The sequence below is a fragment of the Loxodonta africana genome, chromosome X (genome assembly GCF_030014295.1).
Source record: "Loxodonta africana isolate mLoxAfr1 chromosome X, mLoxAfr1.hap2, whole genome shotgun sequence".
NCBI lineage: Eukaryota > Metazoa > Chordata > Mammalia > Proboscidea > Elephantidae > Loxodonta > Loxodonta africana.
In genome coordinates this window covers 55159175-55182680 of record NC_087369.1, presented here as the reverse complement: position 1 = coordinate 55182680, position 23506 = coordinate 55159175, and positions in this window count along the sequence as shown.

The following is a 23506-nucleotide window of genomic DNA, read 5'->3' as shown; positions in this document are numbered from 1 at the left end:
CTGATCCAAGAAGTTCACACCTCACCAGCATCCCTCTCCAACCCATTGTCCAGTCCAATCTGTGTCTGAAGAGTTGGCTTTGGGAATGGTTCCTGTCCTGGGGCAACAGAAGGTCTGGGGGCCATGACCACCAGGGTCCTTCTAGTCTCAGTCAGACCATGAAGTTTGATCTTTTTACGAGAACTTGGGGTCTGCATCCCACTGCTCTCCTGCTCCCTTAGGGGTTCTCTGTTGTGTTTCCTGTCAGGGCAGTCATTGGTTGTGGCCAGGCACCGTCTAGCTCTTCTGGTCTTAGGCTGATGTAGTCTATGGTTTATGTGGCCCTTTCTGCCTCTTGGGCTTGTAATTACCTTGTGTTGTTGGTGTTCTTCGTTCTCCTTTGATCCAGATGGGTTGAGACCAATTGATGCGTCTTTAGATGGCCGCCTGCTGGCATTTAAGACCCCAGACATCTCTCTTCAAGGGGGGATGCAGAATGTTTTTTTAAGAGATTTTATTATGCCAGTTGACTTAGATGTCCCCTGAAACCATGGTCCCGAAACACCCACCGCTGCTACGCCAGCTTCGAAGCATTCAGTTTATTCCGGAAACTTCTTTGCTTTTCGTTTAGTCCAGTTGTGCTGACCTAGCCTGTATTGTGTGCTGTCTTTCTCGTCACCTAAAGTAGTTCTTATCTACTTTAGAGAATACCCCCACCCACCCTCCCTCCTTCTCCCTTTTCGTAACCGTCAAAGAATATTTTCTCTCTGTTTAAACTATTTCTTCGGTTCTTATAATATTTGTCCTTTTGCAACTGACTAATTTCACTCAGCATAATGCCTCCCAGATTCCTCCACGTTATGAAAAGTTGCACAGGTTCATCACTGTTCTTTATTGATGCATAGTATTCCATTGTGTGAATATGACATTATATATCCATTCATCTGTTGATTGGATGAGTCCATCTTTTTGCTATTGTAAACAGTTATGTAGTGAACATGGGTGTGCATGTATCTGTTGGTATAAAGGCTCTTATTTCTCTAGGGTGTATTCCAAGGAGTGGGATTGCTGGATCGTATGGTAGTTCTATTTCTAGTTTTTTAAGGAAGTGCTAAATCTATTTCCAAAGTGGTTGTACCGTTTTACATTCCCACCAGCAGTGTATAAGTGTTCCAGTCTCTCCACAGCCTCTCCAACATTTATTCTTTTGTGTTTTTTGGATTAATGCCAGCCTTGTTGGAGTGAGATGGAATCTCATTGTAGTTTTAAGTAGCATTTCTCTAATGGCTAAGGATCGTGAGCATTTTCTCGTGTATCTGTTAGCTACCTGAATGTCTTCTTTAGTGAAGCGTCTGTTCATATCTGTTGCCCATTTTTTAATTGGGTTATTTGTCTTTTTGTAGTTGAGTTTTGGCAGTATCACGTAAATTTTAGAGATCAGACATTGACTGGAAATGTCACAGCGAAAAACTTTTTCCCGTTCTGTAGGTAACCTTTTTACTCTTTTGGTGAAGTCTTCGGATAAGCATAGGTGTTTGATTTTTAGGAGCTCCCAGTTATCTAGTTTACTTCTGCATTTTTAGTAATGTTTTGTATACTGTTTATGCCATGTGTTAGGGCTCCTAACGTTGTCCCTATTTTTTTTTCCACGATCTTTATCGTTTTAGATTTTATATTTAGGTCTTTGATCCATTTTGAGCTTGTTTTTGTGCGTGGAGTGAGGTATGGGTCTAGTTTCATTTTTTTGCAGGTGCATATCCAGCTATGCCAGTAGCATTTGTTAAAAAGAATGTCTTTTCCCCATTTAACTGTTTTGGGGCCTTTGTCAAATATCAACTGCTCATATGCGGATGAATTTATGTCTGGATTCTCAATTCTTTTCCATTGGTCTATGTATCTGTTGTTGTACCAGTACCAGGCTGTTTTGACTACTGTGGTGGTATAATAGGTTCTAAAATCAGGTAGGTTAAGGCCTCCCACTTTGTTTTTCTTTGTCCGTAATGCTTTGTTTTTCCGGGGCCTCTTTCCCTTCCATATGAAGTTCGAGATTTGTTTCTCCATCTCATTAAAGAATGTCGTTGCAATTTGGATCGGAATTACATTAAATGTATGGATCGCTTTGGGTAGAATAGACATTTTTATAATGTTAAGTCTTCCTATCCATGAGTAAGGTATGTTTTTCCACTTGTGTAGTTCTGTTTTGGTTTCTTGCCAAGGTATATTGTAGTTTTCTTTGTATATTTCTTTACCATCTCTGGTAAGATTTATTCCTAAGTATTTTATCTTCTTGGGGGCTACTGTAAATGGTATTGATTTGGTGGTTTCCTCCTCGGTGTTCTTTTTGTTGGTGTAGAGGAATCCAACTGATTTTTGTATGTTTATCTTTTATCCCGATACTCTGCTGAACTCTTCTATTAGTTCCAGTAGTTTTCTGGAGGATTCCTTAGGGTTTTCTGTGTATAAGATCATGTCATCTGCAAATAGAGATACTTTTACTTCTTCCTTACCGATCTGGATGCCCTTTATTTCTTTATCTAGCCTAATTGCTCTGGCTAGGACTTCTAGCACAATGTTGAATAAGAGCGGTGATAAAGGGCATCCCTGTCTGGTTCCTGATCTCAATGAGAATGCTTTCAGGCTCTCTCCATTTAGGGTGATGTTGGCTGTTGGCTTTGTATAAGTGCCCTTTATTATGTTGAGAAATTTTCCTTCTATTCCTATTTTGCTGAGAGTTTTTATCATGAATGAGTGTTGAACTTTGTCAAATGCCTTTTCTGCATCAATTGATAAAATCATGTGATTCTTGTCTTTTGTTTTATTTATGTGGTGGATGACATTAATTGTTTTTCTAATATTGAACCATCGCTGCATACCTGGTATGAATCCCACTTGGTCATGGTGAATTATTTTTTTGATATGTTGTTGAATTCCATTGGCTAGAATTTTGTTAAGGATTTTCGGATCTATGTTCATGAGGAATGTAGGTCTGTAATTTCCTTTTTCTGGTTTTGGTATCAGGGATATGCTCGCTTCATAGAATGAGTTTGGTAGTATTCCGTCCTTTTCCATGCTCTGAAATACCTTTAGTAGTAGTGGTGTTAACTCTTCTCTGAAAGTTAGGTAGAACTCTGCGGTGAAGCCGTCCGGACCAGGGCCTTTTTTTGGGGGGGGGGGAAGTTTTTTGATTACCTTTTCAATCTCTTCTTTTGTTATGGGTCTATTTAGTTGTTCTACCTCTGTTTGTGTTAGTTTAGGTAGGTAGTGTGTTTCTAGGAATTCACCCATTTCTTCTAGGTTTTCAAATTTGTTAGAGTACAATTTTTCATAGTAATCTGATATGATTCTTTTAATTTCATTTGGGTCTGTTGTAATATAACCCATCTCATTTCTTATTCGGGTTATTTACTTCCACCCCTGTTTTTCTTTTGTCAGTTTGGCCCCTGGTTTATCAATTTTGTTGATTTTTTCAAAGAACCAGCTTTTGTTCTTGTTAATTCTTTCAATTGTTTTTCTGTTTTCTATTTCATTTAGTTGAGCTCTAATTTTTATTATTTGTTTTCTTCTGGTGCCTGTGGGTTTCTTTTGTTGCTCTCTATTCGTTCAAGGTGTAGAGATAATTCTTTGATTTTGGCCCTTTTTTCTTTTCTTATGTGTGCATTTATTGATATAAATTGGCTTCTGAGCACCGCTTTTGCTGTGTCCCAAAGGTATTGTTTTCATTCTCATTGGATTCTATGAATTTCTTTATTCCATCCTTAATATCTTCTATAATCCAGTCTTTTTTGAGCAGGGTATTGTTCAGTTTCCAAATATTTGACTTCTTTTCCTGTTATTGATTTCCACTTTTTCCTACTTAATTTTATGTGTTGAGTAGATTTTCTTTATATATTGTCCTTTCCTCATATTTGTTGTTGTTGATTTTGTTTCTGCTGAGTTTCTATTTTTTCCCCGTATTTTATTTTGATGAGTAGGATAGTTTGTCTCCTTTGTGTTTACCTTATTATTTACCCCTATTTTTCTAAATTTAAACCTAACTTTTATTTCTTTGTATCGCCATATCTTCCTCTGCATATGGCAGGTGTATGATTACATTTCTTAGTCCCTCTTTATTATTCTAATGTTGTCTTCTTTTATATAGTAAGATTGCTGTTACCCTGTTTTGAGCTTTTTTTTGTTTTTCTAATCTTGCTTTGTTTTTTTGGACTTCCCTGTCTGAGTTGACTTCTGGTTGCTGTGCCCAGTGTTCTAGTCTTTGGTTGATACTTGATATTATTGATTTTCTGACCAAAGAAATCCCTTTAGTATTTCTTGTAATTTTGGTTTGGTTTTTACAAATTCCCTAAACTTGTGTCTAGCTGGAAATGTCTTAATTTCACCTTCATATTTAAGAGACAGTTTTGCTGGATATATGATACTTGGCAGGCAATTTTTTTTCCTTCAGTTTTTAAAATATGTCATCCCATTACCTTCTTGCCTGCATGGTTTCTGGCGAGTAGTCCGAGTTTATTCTTATTGGCTCTCCTTCGTAGGTGACTTTTTGTTTATCCCTCGCTGCTCTTATAATTCTTTCTTTACCTTTGGTTTTGGCAAGTTTGATTATAATATGTCTTGGTGACTTTCTTTTAAGATCTACCTTATATGAAGTTCGATGAGCATTTTAGATAGATATCTTCTCATCTTTCACAATATCAGGGAAATTTTTTGCCAACAAATCTCCAACAATTTTCTCTGTATTTTCTGTTGTCCCCCCCTGTTCTGGTACTCCAGTCACTCGTAGGTTATTTCTCTTGATAGAGTCCTATGTGATTCTTAAGATTTCTTCATTTTTAAAAATTCTTTTATCTGATTTTTCTTCAAATATATTAGTGCCAAGTGATTTATCTTTGAGTTCAGAAATTCTAGCTTCTACTTGCTCAATTCTGCTTCTCTGACTTTCTATTGAGTTTTCTACTTCTGTCATTTTATTGTTAATCTTCTGAATTTCTGATTGCTGTCTGTCTATGGATTTTTCCAGCTTATTAAACTTTTCATTATGTTCTTGAATAATCTTTCTAATTTCTTCAGTTGCTTTATCTTTGTGTTCCTTGGCTTGTTCTGTGTATTGTCTCATTTCCTTCCTGATGTCTTGAAGGGTTCTGTATATTAAACTTTTGTATTCTGCATCTGGTATTTCCAGGAATGACCTTTCATCTAGAAGATCCCTGGATTCTTTGTTTTGAGAGCCTGTTGATGTGATCAGCATCTGTTTCTTTATGTGACTTGATATTGACTGTTGTCTCTGAGCCATCTATAAGTTACTGTATTAGTTTATGCTTGCTTACTGTGTCATAGCTTCTTGCTTTTTTTTGGTATATCCCTATGGGTTGCTTGAGCTAGCTTGATTATTTTCGCCTTTGGAGCTCTGATGTCCTGTCCCCAGCTGGCTAGAGCTGTTATCAGGTATATCAGTCTAGGAGTCCATTCAATTTTCCTGTATGAATTCAGCTCAGGTTTCCAGGTAGCTGTTCATCAAGTGTGTGGTACAGGGTCTGTCCTACAGTCTTAGAGGGGCAGGGGTGATAGGCGTATATACTGGTATCTGATTGCAGCAGGGGGTCGCACTCTGAACAAAGCAGGGAGCTGAGAACCAACCCCCGAATGTCTCTGAGGAAAGTGCATCCGTGTTCCCTAGCGTGTGCAGTTTGGTGGGTTCTGCAGATGGACCATGGGTACCCAAAGTTTTTGGTTGTAAGGACTGGGAAGTAGCAGTTATCTTTGGACCCCTGTCATGGGTGGCTGGGTGGCCTGAGTGGAGCTACCAGTCCTTAGGTCCCTGATGGCGGTAGGACCCTGTCCAATAGGCAAAGCAATGCCAAACATCAAACACCCACCTCTCCCCCACACCGGTGAAATATTTGGAGTCTGCCAACAAGGGCCTATTCTCCTGAAACAGGCCACACAGGTCCATGCAGAAGGGAAAGGTGCTCAAAGTCCATGGACGGTTTATGCCTGGACAGGAGCTGCTTCTGCCCTGAGCTCCCCCAGTTAGTGGAGCTAGCAAATTACCTTTTCTCCCAAATGCAATTTTTTTCCTTCCTCAAGGCTGGGCTCTAGGTGCTCAACAGTGCCTATCTCAGGCTCAGGGAATTCAGCCCCTGAAGCCAGCTTGGTGGTAGGGGGTCACGTTAAAGTACATGCAAGTACTTAGCTTTTGCCGTGAGCGCCATTCTCCTCAGGTTCCGGAGGTGTGAGTAGGCTGTGTGGCTGGCTGCTCCTCCGTGAGGAAACTGCGGCTGAACACTAGTACCAGCCCGCCGCTGCCACTCTGGGAATGGTGCCTGAGGGCTCCCCGCGATTCAGGTCCTGTAACTCCCTCTCCGCTTCTGAATGGTCTCTTCCTCCCCTGCCCCTCAGTTCATTTTCTAAGCTTGCCTTTGAAGCTCAGGGCTCCCAGCTGGTCACAAATATACTCATTTCACTTGTTTTTTCAGGTCTTTGTTGTAAAGAGGGTTTGCCGGAAGCATCTGTCTATTCTGCCATCTTGGCTCCGCCTCCATTTTGATGTATTTTTTTTGTGTGTTGTTGATAGTTTCTTCATTCCACGTAATTTTCTGTGCTGAGTCATTTTTCTTTATGTATTTTCTTTTCATCTTTACCATTGTCGATCTTGTGTTTGCAGAGTCTCCATGTTTTTCTTGCTTTTTTTATTTTAATGTGTAGGATTGTTAGTTTCCTTTGTGGTTACCTTAAAATTTACCTCTATTTTTCTGAGTTTAAAACAATTGTCTATTTCTTGATATCGTTTTGACTTCATTTCCATATGAAAGTTCTATGACTACATTCTTTAGTCCCTCTTTTTTGATTTAATGTTGTCATCTTTTACATATGGATGTCTCTGTTTCCCTATATTCAGTGTTTTAACTTTGACTTATTTTTGTCACTTGCCTCTCTGGGTTGATATCTGGTTGCTGTGTCCTGTTTTCTAGTGTTGGGTTGTTATCCAATGTTATTGATTTTCTAATTAGAGGACTCCGTTTAGTATTTCTTGTAATTTTTGTTTGGTTTTTGCAAATTCCCTAAACTTCTGTTTATCTGGAAATGCCCTAATTTTGCCATCATATTTGAGATACAGTTTTGCTAGATAGATAATTCTTGGCTGGCAATTTTTTTTTTCCTTCAAGGCTTTATATATGTCATCCCATTGCCTTCTTGCCTGTGTGGTTTCTGCTGAGTAGTCTGAGCTTTGTCTTATTGACTCTTTGTATATGACTTTTTATTTATCCCTCGGTGCTCTTTAAATTCTGTGTGTATCTTTGGTTTTGGCAAGTGTCATTATAATATGTCTTGGCGACTTTCTTTTGGGATCAACCCTGTGTGGGGCTCAATGAGCTTCTTGGATAGATATCTTCTCGTCTTTAACAATATCAAGGAAGTTTTCTGCCAACAAATGTTCAACAATTCTCTGTATTTTCTGTTATCCCCCCCGTTCTGGTACTCACTTGTAGGTTATTCCTCTTGATAGAACCCCACGTAATTCTTAGGGTTTCTTCATTTTTTAAAATTCTTTTAACAGATTTTTCCTCAAATAAATTGGTGTCAAGTGCTTTATCTTCAGTCTCACTAATTCTGACTTCCATTGCCTCAATTATGCTCCTATGACTTTCCATCCAGTTGTCTAATTCTGAAATTTTATTGTTAATCTTTTGAATTCCTGTTTGCTCTCTCTCTCTGTGGATTCTTGCAACCTGTTAAATTTGTCATTTTGCTCTTGTATAACCTTCTTAATTTCCTTTGTTGCTTTGTCTGTGTGTTCCTTGGTTTGGTCTGCATTTTGCCTGATCTCCTTTCTGATCTCTTGAAGAGCTCTGTATATTAACTTTTTTTAATTCTATTTTCAGTAATTCCAAGACCTTTTCTTCCTCCAGGAAGTTTCTTGTTTCTTTGTTGTTGTTTGCTTGCTGAAGCCATCATAGTCTGCCTCTTTATGTGATTTGATATTGCCTGTTTTCTCCAAGCCATCAATAAGTTATTTATTTATTTTATGTTTGCTTACTGTGTCCTAGCTTTTTGTTTTGCTTTGTTTCAATATGCTTTTAATAGGCTGGTCATGTAAGCTACTTTGATCATCAGTGTCTTTAAAGCTCTCAGGTTTTCTCACCAGGTGGTTATAGCTGCTACTAGGTGTGTGAGCCCAGGAGTACATTTACTTTTCTTATGTGGATTCAGCTCAGGTATCCAGGTTGTCAGTCACTGAGTGTGTGGTGCAGGCTCTCGCTTACTGTTCTAAACAGGCAGGGCTACATAGGGGTGATTGGAGCAGGCACAGGTATCTGGCTGCAGTAGGGGGTTATGTGCTGAGCAAGGTAGGGGTCTGATGGCTATCCCTGAGTGCCTGGGTGGAAGGCATGTCCCTGTTCCCTAGAGCACATAGGTGGGTGGGTTTTGCAGCCTGGCTTTGGGCACCCAATGCTGTTGGGTGTAAGGATTGGGAGGCACCACTTATCCTTAGACCCGTGTCATGGGTGGCTAGGTGGAGTGGGTGGAGTCACCAGTCCTCAGGCCCCTGATGTGGGTAGATGAGGACCCTGCTTAAAGGGCAGTGCGGTGTAAAATGTCATGAATCTGCCACTCCCCCTTAGCTATTGCAGTTGAAAATAGGCTTCCCGTATATTCCCTGCTGAATTATGGTAATGAGGGCCTATGCTGTTGAAATAGGTCTACACTTATGCTTGTGCCTAAGCAAAGGGGCTCTGCCTGCCCTGAGGTTTCTGCTTAGGAGAGCTGGCAGATTATTTTTTCTTGTTTTTATTTGTTTGTTAATTTGTTCCCTCTCCAAAGCTGGGAGAATGGCTTGGGATGTGCAACGGGTTCCACTTCCAGCCCAGGGGGCATGGCAATTGCTGAAGCCAGACTGGGACAGGAGCTGAGTGGGGAGGGGTTGAGTGAAGGGGAGAAACGTATTTCCCAGAAAGTGAAGGGTTATTTTTATTGCAGGGGGTAGGTTAGACACTTGCACTTAACTTTCACAGATCCGGTGACACTTCCCCCTGGTTCTGGAGGCTTGTGCAGACTCTGCAGGTTGGTTTCTTCTGTTGTGGAAAACACGTCCTGAGCACCACTGCTTGTCTCAGCCTGCATGTACTGGCCGATCCAGCCTGCAGGGTGTTGGCCAGGTCAGGTCTGGCAAATCCACGCCACTTCTGAACTGTCTCTCCCTCTGCCTGCTGCTCAGTCTGACTCCTCAACTTTTTCTTTGATGTTCAGGGCTCCTAGATTGTCATATATAGTGGATTCACTTGTTTTTGTTGGTCTTTGTTGTAAGAGGGACCACAGGAAGCGTCTGACTACTCCACCACCTTGGCCCCGCCTCTCAGAAGTTCTTAATTTTGATGATTTATTTTTCTTTTATGGATTGTGCTTCTGGTGTCATACCTAAGTACTGTGGTGTTGTGGATATATTTGCCCCTTTGCATTTCCTTGTGAATTTTGAAATCACTTTGTCAAATTTACAAAAATTCTCCTGGAATTGTGATTGTGATTGCATTGAATGTTGTGATGGTGAGGGTTGTGTGTCAACTTGGCTGGACCGTGATTCTCAGTGGCTTGGCAGTTGTATAATGATGTGATCACCTCCGTGATGGGATCTGCTGTGAGTAGCCAATCAGTTGAAAGGGAATTTCCTTGGGCATGTGGCCTGCATCAAATATAAGTGGACGTTCTGGCAAGGCTTGAAGGCTTTTTGCTTGCGCTGGGTCCTGGAGCTGGCTCCTGTTTGTCTGACCTCTGGTTCTTGGGACTTCAACTAGCAGCTTACCTGTGGTTTTGCCTGCAATCTTGGGATTCATCGATCTTTGCGGCCTGTGAGCAAGAGCCCTGCTCTCTGACCTGCTGATCTTGGGTTCGCCAGCCCCTGCAGCTATGTGAATCAGGAGAAGCCTCCACCCTGACCCACGGACGTGGGACATTCCAGTCTCTACAATCCCATGGGCCATTTCCTTGATTTAAATCTCTTGCTTTATATGTTTATACGCTTTACTGGTTTTGCTTTTCTAGAGAACCCAGCCTAAGACAAATGTATAGATCAGTTTGGGCAGAGTTGATGCTTTAGCAGTACTGACTTATGAACATCTCTCCATTTATTTAGGTTTTCTTTAATTTCTCTCAGCAATGTTTTGTCATTTCCATTGTACTTGTCTTGCACATCTTTTGTCAGATTAAACCTTAAGCAGAGCAATTTTTGATGCTACCGTGTTATTTTAAATTTTATTTTCTCATTGTTAGTACATAAAAATACAATTGATTTTTTAATATTGATCTTGAAACCTGCAACTTTGCTAAACACACTTCTTTGTTCTAATAGGTTTTTTTTTTAAAGAACCCATAGAATTTTCTACATAGGTGATTATGTTATCTGTGAATATAGTTTTACTTATTTTTTTCCAATGCAAATGACTTTTTGTTTTTTCTTTCTTGTTTGCTTGCTTGCTCCCTCCCTCTTTCCTTCCTTCCTTTCTCTCTCTTTTTTTCCTTATTGTACTTCCTAGAACCACCAGTACAATGTTGTATAAAAGTAGTGAGAGTACACATCCTTGTCTTGTTCCTGATCTTAGTGGGCAATCATTCATTTCCTTAGAATTAAGTGTGGCATTAGATATATGTTTTCTAAAGATGCCTTTTGTCAGGTTAAGGAAGTCTCATTCCTTTCCTAGTTTGCTGAGAGCGTTATTAGGAATGAATATTGAATTTTTATCAAATGATTTTTCTGAATCAATTGAGATGATAATTTCAGTTTTTTGATTTGTTTTTAGTTTTGTGGTAGGCAGAATAATGGCCCCACGAGGATCCCCACATCCTAATCCCTGGGACCTGTGAACATGGCAAAAAGGAGTTTGTAGATGTGATAAAGTTAAAGATCTTCAGGTGCAAAGATTATTTTGGATTATCTGGGTGGGCCCAATGAAAAGGGTCCTTATAAGTGAAAGAAAAAGGCAAGAGAAACAGAGGCAGTGAAAGAGATGTGACTGTGAAAGTAGAGGGCAGTGATACAATTGCTAGCTTAAAAATGAAAGGGGGCCACAAGCCAAGGAAATTGGCAGCTTCTAGAAACTGAAAAAGGCAAAGAAATGGATTCTCCCTAGAGCCTCCAGAAGGAATGCAGCCGTGTCAACACTTTGATTTTAGACAAGTGAAACCCATTTCAGACGTTTGACTCCAGAACTTACTATGTCCAGAAATGTAAGATAATAAATTTGTATTGTTTTAAGCCACTAAGCTTGTGATAATTTGTTATAACAGCAATAAAAAACGAATACAGATTTGTTAATATGGTGAACTGCCTGGAATGATTTTCACATGTTAAATCAACATTACATTGCTGAGATAAACTCACTTGGCCATGATGTATTATCATTTTTACATATCGTTAGATTAGATTTACTAAAAATTTGTTAAGAATTTTTTTTGCATCTATGTTCAAGAGGATGTTCGCCTTTAGTTTCCTTTTCTTGTAATGTCTTTGACTAGCTTTATATCGAGCCAATGCTGGCCTCATAAAAGGAGTGGGGAAGAGTTCCTGCCTCTTCAATTTTCTGGAAGATTTTGGGTAGAATCAGTATTATTTTTTCCTTAATTGTTTCATAGAATTCGCTGCCGAAGCCACCTGTTCCTAGAGTTTTCATTGTAGGAAGATTCTTAATTACAAATTCGATTTCTTTAATAGACATGAGGCTATTTTGTTGGTCTATATCTTATTGGGTGAGCTATGGTAGCTTGTGTCTTTCAAATAATGTGTCTATTTCATCCAAGTAGTCAAATTAACTGGAAAAAGTTTATTATTAATATTTCCTGCTATCTTTTATTTGTTGAGCTATAATTCACATACCATAAAATTCACCACTTTAAAGTATACAGCTCAGTGTTTTATAATATAGTCACTAGGTTGTGCAAACATCACAGTTATGTAATTTTAGAACATGTTCATCGCTTCAAAATGAAACTCCATACCCATTAAACAGTTGCTCCCCACACCTCTTTCCCTCATATGAAAACATACTTCCACACAAAAATTTGTACAAAAATACTTGCAGCAGCATTATTCATAAGAGCAAAAAGGTAGAAACAATACAAATGTCTGTTAATTGATGAATGGACAAAAAATGTGGTATATCCATAGGATGGAATGTTTTTAGCCATAAAAAGGAATGAAGTATTGATACATGCCACAGCATGAATCCAACCACAAGTTTGTCAGTTTGCCATACTGTGGTGGCTTCCATGTTGCTGGAAGCTATGCCACCAGTATTTCAAAAACCAGCAGGGTCACCCATGGTGGACAGGTTTCAGTGCAGTTTACAGACTAAGACAGACTAGAAAAAAGGACCTGGCAATCTACTTCTAAAAAAATTGGCCAATGATAACCTTATGAATAGCAGCAGAACATTGTCTGGCATAGTGCCAGAAAATGAGCCTGTCAGGTTGGAAGGCACTTGAAATATAACTGGGGAAGTGCTGCCTCTTCAAAGTAGAGCTGACGTTAATAATATGGATGGAGTAAAGCTTTCCGGACCATCATTTGCTGGTGTGGGACAACTCAAAATGAGGAAAAACAGCTGCAAACATCATGTTCAACCATTTCAGGGGGTAGCTTAGAATCAAGATCCAATGATAATGAAGAAGTCCAAGCTGCACTGAAGTCATTGGTGAAAAACAAGGCTCTATGTTTCAACAAACAAATGCAATGTTGGAAGTGCTCATTTGTCTATGCCAAGAAATTTGGAAGACAGCTACCTGGCCAACAGACTGAAAGAGATCCATATTTGTTCCCATTCCAAAGAAAGGTGATCCAACAGAATGAGAAAATTGTTGAACAATATTATTAATATCAGAGCCCTGGTGGCAAAGTTGCTAAGAGCTCAGGCTGTTAACCAAAAGGTTCCACCAGCAGCTCCTTGGAAACCCAACAGGCAGTTCTGCTCCGTCCTATAAGGTTGCTATGAGTCTGAATCGATTCGATGGCAATGGGTTTGGTTTTTGGTTTTATCATTAATATCACACACAAGTAAAATTTTGCTGAAGATAATTCAAAAGCAGTTGCAGCAGTACAATGACAGGGAACTGCCAGAGCTTCAAGCCAGATTCAGAAAAGGATGCGGGACAAGGGATATCATCGCTGATGTCTGATGGATCTTGGCTGAAAGCAGAGAATACCAGAATGATGTTTACCTATGTTTTATTGACTATTCAAAGGCCTTCAACTGTGGCGATCATAACAAATTATGGGGAAAATTGCAAAGAATGGAAATTCCATAACACTTAATTGTGCTCCTGAGGAACTTGTACATAGACCAAGAGGCAGTTGTTCGAACAGAACAAGGGGTTGCTATGTGGTTTAAAATCAAGAAAGGTGTGCATCAGGGTTATATCCTTTCACCATACTTATTCAACCTGTATGCTGAGTAATAATGTGAGAAACTGGACTATATGGAAAAGAACATGGCATCAGGATTGGAGGAAGACTCATTAGCAGCCTGTGACATGAGGATGACACAACCTTGCTTGTGAAAGGAAAGAGGACTTGAAGCACTTACTAATGAAGATCAAAGACCACAGCCTTCAGTATGGATAATGTCTTAACACAAAGAAAACAAAGATCCTCACAACTGGGCCAGTAAGCTACATCATGATAATCAGAGAAAAGATTGAAGTTGTCAAGGATTTCATTTTCCTTGGATCCACAATCAACACCCATGGAAGCAGCATTCAGTACATCAAATGACACATTGCATTGGGCAAACCTGCTGTAAAAGACCTCTTTAAAGTGTTAAAAAGTAAAGATGTCACTTTGAGGACTAAGGTACGCCTGATCCAAGCCGCTGGTATTTTCAATCGCCTCATATGCATGTGAAAGCTGGACAATGAATAAAGAAGATGGAAGAACTGATGCCTTTGAATTATGGTGTTGGTGAAGAATATTGAATATACCAAGGACTTACAGAAGAATGAACAAGGCTGTCTTGGAAGAAGTACAGTCAGAATGCTCCTTAGAAGTCAGGATGTATTTTGGACATGTTATCAGGAGGGACCAGTCCCCAGAGAAGGACATCATGCTTGGTAAAATAGAGGGTCAGTGAAAAAGAGGAAGCCCTTCAATGAGATGGACTGATAGTGTCTGCAACAATGGGCTCAAACATAGCAACGATTGTGAGAATGATACAGGACCAGGCAATGTTTCGTCCTGTTGTACATAGGGTCTCTATGAGTCAGAACTGACTCTATGACACCTAACAACAACGTGGATGAACCTTGAAAACACCATGCTAAGTGAAGGAAGGAATACACAAAGTCACTATACCAAAAAGAATTGGTCAACATTCAACCATTTCAGGAGGTAACATATGATGGTACTGAAGGAAGAAGTCCAAGCTGCACTGGAGGCATTGGCAAAAAACAAGGCTCTGGGAATTGACAGAATACCAATTGAGATGTTTCAACAAATGGATGCAGTGTTGGAAGTGCTCACTCATCTATGCCAAGAAATTTGGAAGACAGCTACCTGGCCAACCAACTGGAAGAGATCCATATTTATGCCTATTCCCAAGATAGGTGGTCCAACCAAATGCAGAAATTATTGAACAATATCATTAATGTCACATGCAAGCAAATTTTTGCTGAAGATCATTCAAAAGAGGCTGCAATAGTATATTGACAGGGAACTGTTAGAAATTCAAGCCAGATTTAGAAGAGGGCGTGGAACCAGGCATATCATTGCTGATGTCAGATGGATCCTGACTGAAAGCAGAGAATACCAGAAAGATGTTTACCTGAGTTTTATTGACTATGATAAGGCATTCGACTATGTGGATCATAACAAATTATGGATAACATTGGGAAGAATGGGAATTCCAGAACACTTAATTGTGCTCATGAGGAATCTGTACATGGATCAAGAGGCAGTCATTCAAACAGAACAAGGGGAAACTTCATGGTTTTAATGTCAAGAAAGGTGTGCGTCAGGGTTGTATCCTTTCGTCATACATACGCAATCTGATGCTGAGCAAATAATCCAAGAAGCTGGACTGTATGAAGAGGAATGGGGCATCAGGATTGGAGGAAGACTCATTAACAACCTGAAATGTGCAGATGATACAACCTTGCTTGCTGAAGGTGAAGAGGACTTGAAGCACTTACTGAGGTGTATGGATTATGCCTCAACATAAAGAAAGTAAAAATCCTCACAACTGGACCAATAAGCCACATCATGATAAACGGAGAAAAGATTGAAGCTGTCAAGGATTTCATTTTACTTGGATCCACAGCCAACAGCCATGGAAGCAGCAGTCAAGAAATGAGAAGACGCATTTGCATTGGGCAAATTGGCTGCAAAAGACCTCTTTAAAGTGTTGAAAAGTAAAGATGTCACCTTGAAGACTAAGGTGCACCTGACCCAAGCCATGGTGTTTTCAATCGCATCATATGCATCTGAAAGCTAGACAATAAGTAAGGAAGACCAAAGAAGAATTGACGCCTTTGAAAAGTACAGTCAGAGTGGTCCTTAGAGGCAAGGATGGCACGACTGCTTCTCACATACTTTGGACATGTTATTAGGAGGGACCAGTCCCTGGAGAAGGACATCATGCTTGGTAAAGTAGAGGGTCAGTGACAAAAAGGAAGACACGGTGGCTGCAACAATGGGCTTAAGCATAGCAGCAATTGTGAGTATGGCGCAGGACTGGGCAGTGTCCCGTTCTGTTGTGCATGGGATCACTATGAGTTGGAACCGACTCGACGGCACCTATCAAAAACAATAGCTTTTTTTTGGAGGATGTGGTAGGGTGGGGACTGGATTCCTTAGGGTTCTTTATGTATAAGATTATTTCATCTCTGAATAGCAATAGTTTTAGGCCTTCTTTTTAACCTGGATGTCTTTTATTTATTTTTCTTAAAAAAAAAATTTTTTTTTAATTCCCCTGCCTAGAACCTTCTGTACAATGATGAGTAGAAGTGGTGAGAACACACATTCTTCTCTTGTTCTTGATCGTATTTGGAAAGCTTTTAGTCTTTCACCGGTAAGTGTGAAGTTTGCTGCAGGTTTTTCTCAGATGACCTTTATTAGGTTGAGGAAGTTCCCTTCTATTCCTAGTTTCTTGAGTGCTTTTTATCATGAAAGGTCACTGGGTTTTGTCAAATCCCTTCTCTGCATCTATTAAGACAGTCATGTGGTTTTGTTGTTGTTGTTGTTGTTGTTTTTTATTCTATTAATATGGTGTATTACATTGGTTGATTTTCTTATGTTAAACCAATGTTGCATTCCTGGGATAAATCCCACTTGGTCATGGTCTATAATCCTTTTTATATGCTGTTGGAATTGGTTTGCTAGTATTTTGTTGAGATTTTTCTGTCTACATTTAGAGGGGATATTGGTTTGTAGTTTTCTTGTGTCGTCTTTGTCTGGTTGCCATAGAGTCGATTCTGACTCATAGCAACCCTACAGGACAGAGTAGAGCTGCGTCACAGGGTTTCCAAGGCTGTAATCTTTATGGAAGCAGACTGCCACATCTTTCTCCCATGAAGCAGCTGGTGGGTTCAAAACTCCAACCTTTAAGTTAGCAGTCAAGCACTTAACCACTGTGCCACCAGGGCTCCTTATGTCAAAGTAATACTGACCTCATAAAATGAGTTAGGACGCATTCCCTCCTGTTCTAATTTATGGGAGAGTTTGTAAAGATTGGTGTTCTTTAAGTTTGCTAGAATTCACCAGTGATGTCATCTGGCCCTACCTTTCTTTGTAGCAATTGTTTTGATTATTGATTTAGTTTATTTGCTTCTTATAGATCTATTCTGATTTTCTATTTCTTAAGTCAGTTTTGGTATTTTGTGTCTTTCTAGGAATTTCTCCGTTTATTTTAGGTTATCCAATTTGATGCATACACTTGTTGATAGTATTCCTTTATAATCCTTTTTATTTATTTAAGGTAGGTAGTGATGTCTCTGCTTTCATTCCTGACATTATTAACTTATGTCTTCTCTTTTCCTTGTGGTCAGTCAAGCTAGAAGTTTGTGAATTTTGTTGATCTTTTTTAAAAAAAAATTTTATTGTGCTTTAAGTGAAAGTTTACAAATCAAGTCAGTCTCTCATACAAAAATTTATATACACCTCGCTATATACTCCTGGAAACACTGGTTGCGCAGTGGTTAAGTGCTACGGCTGCTAACCAAAGGGTCGACAGTTCGAATCCGCCATGCACTCCTTGGAAACTCTATGGGGGGCAGTTCTACTCTGTCCTATAGGGTCGCTATGAGTTGGAATAGACTCGACGGCACTGGGTTTGGTTTTTGGTTTTTTATATACTCCTAGTTGCTCTCCCCCAATGAGACAGCACACTCCATCTCTCCACCCTCTATTGTCGTGTCCATACGGCCAGCTTCTGACCCCCTCTGCCCTCTCATCTCCCCTCCAGACAGGAGCTGCCGGGATAGTCTCATGGGTCTACTTGATCCAAGAAGCTCACTCCTCACCAGTATCATTTTCTATCCCATGGTCCAGTCCAATCCCTGTCTGAAGAGTTGGCTTTGGGAATGATTCCTGTGTTGGGCTAACAGGGTCTGGGGACCATGACCTCTGGGGTCCTTCTAGTCTCAGTCAGGCCATTAAGTCTGGTCTTTTTATGAGAATTTGAGGTCTGCATCCCACTGCTCTGCTGCTCCCTCAGGGGTTCTCTCTTGTGTTCCCTGTCAGGGCAGTCAGACGTTGTAGCCGGGCACCATCTAGTTCTTCTGGTCTCAGGCTGATGTAGTCTGTAGTCTCTGGTTTATGTGGCCCTTTCTGTCTCTTGGGCTCATAGTTACCTTGTGTCCTTGGTGTTCGTCATTCTTCTTTGACCCAGGTGGGTTGAGACCCATTGACACATCTTAGATGGTTGCTTGCTAGCATTTAAGACCCCAGACACCACCCTCCAAAGTGAGATGCAGAATGTTTTCTTAATAGATTTTATTATGCCAATTGACTTAGATGTCCCCTGAAACCATGGTCCCCAAATGCCCACCTCTGCTATGCTGGCCTTTGAAGCATTCATTTTATTCAGGAAACTTCTTTGCTTTTGGTTTAGTCTAGTTGTGCTGACCTCTCCTGTATTGTGTGTTGTCTTTCCCTTCACCTAAAATAGTTCTTGTCTACTATCTAACTGGTGAATACCCCTCTCCCCCTACACTCTCGTAACCATTAAAGAATCCTCTCTTCTGTCTTTAAACTATTTCTCAAGTTCTTACAATAGTGGTCTCATACAATATTTGTCCTTTTGCAACTGACTAATTTCACTCAGCATAATGCCTTCCAGATTCCCCCATGTTATGAAATGTTTGATGGATTCATCATTGTTCTTTATCGATGCATAGTATTCCATTGTGTGAATATGCCATAATTTATTTATCCATTCATCCATTGATGGACACCTTGGTTGCTTCCATCTTTTTGCTATTATAAACAGTGCTGCAACAAAGATGGGTGTGCATATATCTGTTTGTGTAAAGGCTCTTATTTCTTTAGGATATATTCCAAGGAGTGGGATTGCTGGATCTCATGGTAGTTCTATTTCTAGCTTTTTAAGGAAGCGCCAAATCGATATCCAAAGTGGTTGTACCATTTTACATTCCCACCAGCAGTGTATAAGTGTTCCAATCACTCCACAACCTCTCCAACATTTATTATTTTGTGTTTTTTGGATTTATGCCAGCCTTGTTGGAGTGAGATGAAATCTCATTGTAGTTTTGATTTGCATTTCTCTACTGGCTAATGATCCTGAGTATTTCCTCATGTTTTTGTTAGCTACCTGAAGGTCTTCTTTAGTGACGTCCCTGTTCATATCCTTTGCCCATTTTTTAATAGGGTTGTCTTTTTGTAGTTGAGTTTCTGCAGTATCACATAGGTCTTAGAGATCAGGTGCTGATCAGAAATGTCATAGCTAAAAAGTTTTTCTCAGTCTATAGATAATCTTTTTACTCTTATGGTGAAGTGTTTGATTTTTAAGAGCTCCCAGTTATCTAGTTTCTCTTCTGGTGTTTGTGCACTTTTAGTAATGTTTTATATACTCTTTATGCCATGTATTAGTGTTCCTAACATTGTCCGTATTTTTTCTTCCATGATCTTTATCATTTTAGATTTTATATTTATGTCTTTGATCCATTTTGAGTTAGTTTTTGTGCATTGTGTGAGGCATGGGTCTTGTTTCATTCTTTGCAGGTGGATATCCAGTTATGCCAGTTTTTTTTTTGTTTGTTTGTTAAAAAGACTGTCTTTTCCCCATTTAACTGACTTAGGGCCTTTGTCAAATATTAGCTGCTTTTTTTTTTTTTCATATGTGGATGGATTTATGTCTGGATTCTCCATTCTGTTCCATTGGTCTATGTATCTGTTGTTGTACCAGTACCAGGCTGTTTTGACTACTGTGGGTGTATAATAGCTTCTAAAATCAGGTAGAGTGAGGTCTCCCACTTCGTTCTTCTTTTTCAGTAATGCTTTACTTATCCAGGGCCTCTTTCCCTTCCGTATGAAGTTGGTGATTTGTTTCTCCATCTCATTAAAAAATGTCTTTGGAATTTGGATCAGAATTACATCTATAGACCGCTTTTGGTAGAATAGACAAGGTATGTTTTTCCACTTATGTAGGTCTCGTTTCTTTTTTTTCAGTAGTGTCTTGTAGCTTTCTTTGTATGGGTCTTTTACATCTCTAGTAAGATTTATTCCTAAGTATTTTATCTTCTTGGGAGGTACTGTAAATGGTATTGATTTCCTCTTCTATGTTGTTTTTGTTGGTGTAGAGGAATCCAACTGATTTTTGTATGCTTATCTTGTATCCTGATACTCTGCTGAACTCTTCTATTAGCTTCAGTACTTTTCTTGAGGGTTCTTTAGGGTTTTCTGTGTATAAGATCATGTCATCTGCAAACAGAGATACTTTTACTTCTTCCTTGCCAATCTGGATGCCCTTTGTTTCTTTATCTAGCCTAATTGCTCCAGCTAGGACCTCCAGTACAATGTGAATAAGAGTGGTGATAAAGGGCATCCTTGTCTGGTTCCCGTTCTCAAGGGGCATGCTTTCAGACTCTCTCCATTTATATTGGGTGTGGCCTTCATATAAATGCCGTTTATTATGTTGAGGAATTTTCATTCTATTCCTACTTTCCTGAGAGTTTTTATCATGAATGGGTATTGGACTTTGTCAAATGTCTTTTCTGCATCAATTGATAAGATCATGTAGTTCTTGTCTTTTGTTTTATTTATATGATAGATTACATTAATCGTTTTTCTAATGTTGAACCATCCCTGTATACCTGGTATGAATCTCACTTTGTCATGGTGAAATATTTTTTTATATGTTGTTGAATTCTGTTGGCTAGAATTTGGTTGAGGATTTTTGCATCTAAGTTCATGAGAGATATCAGTCTGTAATTTCCTTTTTGCATGGTGTCTTTAGCTGGTTTTGGTATCAGGGTTATGCTGGCTTCATAGAATGAGTTTGGGATTATTCCATACTTTTCTATGCTCTGAAATAACTTTAGTAGTAGTGGTGTTAACTCTTCTCTGAAAGTTTGGTAGAACTCTCCAGTGAAGCCGTCAGGGTCAGGGCTTTTTTTGTTTGGAGTTTTTAAATTACCTTTTCAATTTCTTCTTTTGTTATGGGATTATTTCGTTGTTCTACCTCTGTTTGTGTTAGTTTATGTAGGTAATGTGTTTCCAGGAATTCATCCATCTTCTATGTTTTCAAATTTGTTAGAGTACAGTTTTTCGTAGTAATCTGATACGATTCTTTTAATTTCAGTTGCATCTGTCATGATATTCGCCATTTCTTTTCTTATTTGGGTTATTTGCTTCCTTTCCTGTTTTTCTTTTGTCATTTTGGTCAATGGTTTATCAATTTTGTTAATTTTTTCAAGAACCAGCTTTTGGTCTTGTTAACTCTTTCAATTGTTTTTCTGTTCTCTATTTCGTTTAATTCTGCTCTAATTTTTATTATTTGCTTTCTTTTGGTGTCTGAGGGTTTCTTTTGTTGCTCTCTCTTCTATTTGTTCAAATTGTAGGGATAATTCTTTGATTTTGGCCCTTTCTTCTTTTTGTATGTGTGCATTTATTGATATAAATTGACCTCTGAGCACTGCTTTAGCTGTGTCCCAAAGGTTCTGATAGTAATTGTTTTCATTCTCATTGGATTCTTTGAATTTCTTTATTCCATTCTTGATGTTTTCTATAACCCAGTCATTTTTGAACAGGGTATTGTTCCAATTCCAAGTGTTCGATTTCTTTTCCCTGCCTTTTCTGTTATTGATTTGTAGTTTTACAGCCTTATGGTCAGAGAAGATGCTTTGTAATATTTCTATGTTTTGGATTCTGTTCAGGCTTGCTTTATGACCTAATATGTGGTCTACTCCAGAGAATGTTCCATGCGCACTAGAAAAGAAAGTATACCTGGCTGCTGTTGGGTGGAGTGTTCTGCATGTGTCTATGAGGTCAAGTTGGTTGATTGTGGCATTTGTATCTTCCGTGTCTTTAAAAAATTTTTTTATTATGCTTTAAGTTAAAGTTTACAAATGAAGTCAATCTCTCACACAAAAACTTATATATACCTTTCAACAAACTCCCAGTTTCTCTCCCCCTAATGCGACAGCCCACTCCCTCTCTCCACTCTCTCTTTCCGTGTCCATTTTGCCAGCTTCTAACCCCCTCTACCCTCTCATCTCCCCTCCAGACAGTAGGTGCCAACATAGTCTCAAGTCTCCACCTAATCCAAGAAGCTCACTCCTCACTGGCATCTGTCACGAGTGAGACAGTCCAATCCCTGTCTGAAGAGTTGGCTTTGGGAATGGTTCCTGTCCTGGGCCAACAGAAGGTCTGAGGGCGATGACCACCGGGGTCCTTCTAGTCTCAGTCAGACCATTAAGTCTGGTCTTTTTACAGGAATATGAGGTCTGCATCCCACTGCTCTCCTGCTCTGTCAGGGGTTCTCTCTTATGTTCCCTGTCAGGGCAGTCATCGGTTGTAGCCGGGCACCATCTAGTTCTTCTCGTCTCAGACTGATGTAGTCTTTGCTTTCTGTGGCTCTTTCTTTCTCTTGGGCTCGTAGTTACCTTGTGTCCTTGGTGTTCTTCATTCTCCTTTGGTCCAGGTGGGTTGAGACCATTTAATGCATCTTAGATGGCTGCTTGCTAGTGTTTAAGACCCCAGACGCCACTCTTCAAAGTGGGATGCAGAATGTTTCCTTAATAGATTTTATTATGAAAATTGACTTAGATGTCCCCTGAAACCATGGTCCTCAAATCTCCGCCCCTGATACACTGGCCTTCAAAGCATTCAGTTTATTCAGGAAACTTCTTGGCTTTTGGCTTAGTCCAGTTGTGCTGACCTTGCCTGTATTCTGTGTTGTCTTTGCCATCACCTAAAGTCGTTCTTATGTAATATCTAATTAGTGAATACCCGTCTACCACCCTCCCTCCCTCCCCGCACTCGTCACCATCAAAGAATATTTTCTTCTCTGTCTAAACTATTTCTCGAGTTCTTATAATAGTGGTCTTATACAATATTTGTCCTTTTGCAACTGACTAATTTCAGTCAGCAAAATGCCTTCCAGATTCCTGCATGTTATGAAATGTTTCATAGATTCATCACTGTTTTTTTTTTTTGATGTGTAGTTTTCCATTGTGTGAATATACTATTCTTTATTTATCCATTTATCCGTTGATGGGCACCTTGGTTGCTTCCATATATGGGTGTGCATATATCTGTTTGTGTAAAGGCTCTTATTTCTCTAGGATATATTCCAAGGAATAGGATTGCTGGATTGTATGGTAGTTCTATTTCTAGCTTTTTAAGGACACGCCAAATGGATTTCCAAAGTGGTTGTACCATTTTTCATTCCCACCAGCAGTGTATAAGTGTTCCAATCTCTCCAACATTTATTATTTTGTGTGTTTTGGATTAATGCCAGCCTTGATGGAGTGAGATGACCTTGTTGGAGTGAAAGGAAATCTCATTGTAGTTTTGATTTGCATTTCTCTAATAGCTAATGATTGTGAGCGTTTCCTCGTGTTTCTGTTAGCTGCCTGAATGTCTTCTTTAGTGAAGTGTGTGTTCATTTCTTTTGCCCATTTTTTAAGTGGGTTATTTGTCTTTTTGTAGTTAAGTTTTTGCAGTATCATGTAGATTTTAGAGATCAGGCACTGATTGGAAATGTCATAGCTAAAAACTTTTTCCTAGTCTGTAGGTAATCTTTTTACTGTTTTGGTGAAGTCTTTGGATGAGCATAGGTGTTTGATTTTTAGGAGCTCCCAGTTATCTAGTTTTTCTTCTGCATCGTTAGCAATGTTTTGTGTACTCTTTATGCCATGTGTTAGGGTTCCTAACATTGTCCCTATTTTTTCTTCCATGATCTTTATCATTTTAGATTTTATATTCAGGTCTTTGATGCATTTTGAGTCAGTTTTTGTGCACGGTGTGAGGTATGGGTCCCTGTTTCATTTTTCTGCAGATGGATATCCAGTTATGGCAGCACCATTTGTTAAA